Source organism: Chrysochloris asiatica, unplaced genomic scaffold (assembly GCF_000296735.1).
Source record: "Chrysochloris asiatica unplaced genomic scaffold, ChrAsi1.0 scaffold00061, whole genome shotgun sequence".
Classification (NCBI taxonomy): domain Eukaryota; kingdom Metazoa; phylum Chordata; class Mammalia; order Afrosoricida; family Chrysochloridae; genus Chrysochloris; species Chrysochloris asiatica.
In genome coordinates this window covers 5,115,802-5,120,057 of record NW_006408579.1, presented here as the reverse complement: position 1 = coordinate 5,120,057, position 4,256 = coordinate 5,115,802, and the positions used below count along the sequence as shown (strand labels likewise).

The following is a 4,256-nucleotide window of genomic DNA, read 5'->3' as shown; positions in this document are numbered from 1 at the left end:
CACATGGTTTTCTTTTTTTTGTTTATAAACATTTGGAATTTTATTTTTTTAAAAAAAGAAACAACAACAACAAAAATCACAACCATGAACATTGTTACTGTTAGAGGCCCTCTAGATTCTCCACAGCGACACTGAGAGCATGCTCACAAGGGTTCCCATTGGTTTAGTCTTAAACAACCATCTTATTTTTAAAAGGAAAGCAAAAAAACTCAGCACGCTACCATTTAACTTGTTTTAATGTTTCTCCACAAATGGTGAAAAATACTCAAGTACAGACAAGAAATAATCTTAATGTTGTGACCAACATTATAAATATGGAATTATAAATTTAAAACATTTTCTGGTTTAAAAAATAAATCTGGTAGTCAATGCAGCTCTGTGGGGTGTCTCATCTAGCAGGGCCACTCTCTGTGCTTCCTGGCGGTGCTCACCTTTATCCATTTTCCCAGTTCCACCGCATCCGCCTCTTCTTCCTCCCATCTGTTCCATTAAAGGGCCAGCGGGCCCCCCAGGACCACCTCGTCTTCCTCCACCAAAGCCACCTCAGTCCATGCCTCAGCCACCATGGAAGCCACCTCTGTCTCCACCACGGCCCCCTCTGAACATTCCACCAGGACGGCCACGGTCCATGAGGCCACCTCTCCAGCCCCGCATGCCACCAGGGCCACCTCTGCCTCGGTCACCACCCGGGGGCGGGAAGGGTGGCGGGAGGAAGCCTTCGGATTTAGGGGCCTTACACTGGTTGCATCCTGTTCTCCTGGCGAAGTTCTGGTTTCCACAGCCCGGATTAGGGCACTGCCAGTCTCAAGCTCGGTGCAGGACGTTTCCTCCTCCAGATGGGTTCCCTCTGGAACCACGGGGTCCTCTTGGGGGGAAGCCACCTCTGTCTCCTCCATGACCTCCCATGTGACCCATGGGTCCCCCAGGACCTTCTGGCCCCCCTGGACCTCCTCGGAGTGGTGGTGGCATCCCTCAGCCCTCACGGGGTGGCATTCTACCCCACATGCTGTTCATGGGAGGCTTCTTCCGAGCAAGAGAGACTTTAAGCTTGCTCCCTTGGAAATCTTTTCCATCAAACCACTCCACGGCAGCCTTAGCAGTTGGTGGGTCTTCATAGGACACAGTGTCATCACCTTTGGACTTCCCGGTTTCTTTGTCCAGGCAGATATGGATCATAGGCTGCCCAGTTCTCTTGTTTATCTTAACAACCCCACACTGCTTAAAGAAATCCGTCAGGTCATCTAGGGTCACATTGTCATTTAATCCTTGCACATAAATCGCACTGTTGTCAGAGTCTTCATCTGGATCTCCAGGTGAGCCTAAATCAAGATCTGGTCCTTCATACCTGGGTCCACTAGGCTTATTAAGCCACCTCGCTCTCCAGCACTGCCCATTGCACAGCCTCCTTCTCCCCGCCCACCTCTGGCTCATGACTCCATGATCAAATCCCCTTCTTCCCTGACCCAGTTATCAAGGCCTCTCATGCTCCGGTTCTCTTCTGGTCCGGAAAATCCTCCAGACTCCTGCCCATAAACACCCATGCTACTGGAGTGGTCCTGTCGGAATGAACTCTGCTGCCCGCAGCTGCTGCTCTATTGGCTATATTGACTTGGAGCCTGGCTGTAGGATCCAGTCACGGGGTGGGAGAATAGTGATCAGCTGCTGCCCATAGCTGCTCGGCTGTCCATAGGTGTTCAGCTGAGAGTAACTGCTCTGATCCTAGCCAGTTGGCTGTGAAGAGAACTAGCTGGTAGGAGGATAGGATGGAGGTGCAGTGACTTGGCTGCATGGGGTAGCTCCCAGGACCCTGGGGATAACTGTAGATACTCTGTCCATACCCCATGCTGGCCTGCTTCTCACCTCCTGTGCTAGGCTGAGGCTGACTAGTCTCAGCGGGTTTGCAGGTGCAGTGGTTGCTGGCTGCTGCCCATATGTTGGATAGACAGATTGAGTGCTGAGGGCAGACTGAGCTGCATAGGAGGCCTGTGTTGGTCACTGGAGCAGTGGTGGTATCATAAGCACCAGTGCCATAGCCCTGGACAGGCTGGCTGTAGGCCTGTGGGGCAGCTGGAGTACTATAACCAGTAGGAGGCTGTCCGTAAGAAGTTGCATAGGCAGTCTGCCCGTAGGTTGCAATGGTCTGAGCCTGGGTAGAGCTGACATCAGTGGGTTGTCCGTAGGTTCCATTACTTTGGTGTCCAGATGCCTGGGTGCTGTGTGCAGATCCTTGAGTGGGCTGGGCGGTGTAAGCACTGTAGCCCTGCTGGGCTACAGCTTGGCTGTAGGTACTGCAATCCGTGGACGCCATTTTGTCTCCTAGTCACATGGTTTTCTATGTCAGGAAAGACAAATTGAGGCGGATGGTGTCAAATTCATCATCAAAAAGAACATACCAAAAACAAAACAAAAAAAGAACATATCTAGATCTGTCTTGAAGTACAATGCTGTCTGTGATAGAATATTATCCATACATCTTACAAGGAAGAACAGTTAATACCACTATTACGAAAATTAATGCACCAACCTCTAAAGCCATTGATGATGAAACTGAAGAATTCTACCAATTTCTTCAGTCTGAAATTGATCGAACATGCAACCAAGATGTATTGATAATTACTAACGATTGGAATGCAAAAGTTGGAAACAAAAAGGAAGTATCAGTAGTTGAAAAATATGGCCTTGGTGATAGAAATGAAGCTGGAGATCACGTGATAGAATGTTGTAAGACCAATGACTTCTTCATTGCAAATATCTTTTTTAAACAACATAAAAGATAACTATATACGTGAACTTCAGCAGATGGAATACACAGAAATCAAATTGACTATATCTGTGAGAAAAGACTGTGGAAAAGCTCCACATCTTCCCATTTGGTTTTCTAACTAGAGGTTTGCACATTTTGTTATGATGTTTGACTTTGCCTTCGTGGGCTGCCTTTTGAAATTTTCTATTTGACTCTTTTACCTCTCTATTTCTTCAATTTGCTTTAGCATCTCTATGCTGGAGAGCAATTCTCTTCTAACATCCATTTTGGTCTTTTCCTTCCTTCCTTCTTGTCTCTTAATGACCTTTTGCTTTTTCCTGTACGATGTTTTTGATGTCATCCTACAACTCTTCCGGTCTTTGATCTTTAGCATCTAATGCATCCAATCTTTTCTTTATATTATCTCTAAATTCAGGTGGGATGTATTCAAGGTAATATTTGGACTCTTGTGCACTTGTTTTTTCATTTTCTTAAGCTTCAGCCTGAACTTACATATGATGGCCTGTTTCACAGTCTGCCCCTGGCCTTGTTTTGTCTGATGATATAGAAAGAGTATGCCGGGGGAAGGTAGAGTCTGCACTGAACAGTTTTCATCTTGTTTAGATGGGTGTGGTGAAAAGAGATGGGAATAAGATTCTTATGCTTCAATAGTAATTGTTATCATGACTAACTGTGACTGTAACAACTGTAAAGGTAGAAGTTTTGTAACAAAAATGGAAGAGTAGTTAATCTTACAGTCCAGAGACAGAGGACCCTAGGACCATCAAGGGAGAAGAGCACAAGTCAAATGTGGGATCCTATCCAGAGAAGCAGTGACACCAGAGATGGAGGCAGAGATGAGAACATGGAGAGAGGGAGCAGCTGAGGACTCTGGACTCATGGAAAGAGAGGGTCTGGGTGCTGGCGGCCAGGAGACAGGCTGGCAGAATGTGCCCTTTGGTTGTTTAAATTATTATATATTCCTGAGTGTTTCTGTGTACATCACCCCCTACAAAAACAAAACAAAACAAAACAAAAACACCAAAAAAACAAGAGGGAATGGAAACAAATACTGTTGAATGACGATGCATGGAGGAGATTGTAATCATTGCAATGAAATGATGGTATAAAGCCGATGTTCTCCCATTTAAACTATCACCCAGTTCACAATAAACTAAAAAAATAAAAAAAAGAGTGAGATATTGTAGTTGGTATATTTTTAATATTGTTTCTATTGTTTATGTTAACTGCAGTGTCTGGTGGCTAGGTTCAAATGACTAATAGTCAATTTCATTTAATAATATAGAATACTTGATATTAAAAGAATTAAAGTAATCAATCTAGTTATTTTACATCATGTAAAAACTAAAAGAAGCAAATATGTAAACAAACAATAGCACATTTTACTTTATTAATGTAAGGAGCTCTGGTAGCGTAGTGGTTACGAATCGGGCTGCGAACCTTAAGGTCAGCGGTTCAAAACTACCAGCCGCTCCACGGGAGAAAGATGAGG

At 45.0% G+C, this 4,256-nt stretch overlaps 1 pseudogene; it reads right to left on the bottom strand.

Moving 5' to 3' along the window:
- Positions 1-345: 345 nt before the first annotated feature.
- Positions 346-2,308, bottom strand: LOC102811000 (annotated as a pseudogene).
- Between the last annotated feature and the right edge of the window lie 1,948 nt (positions 2,309-4,256).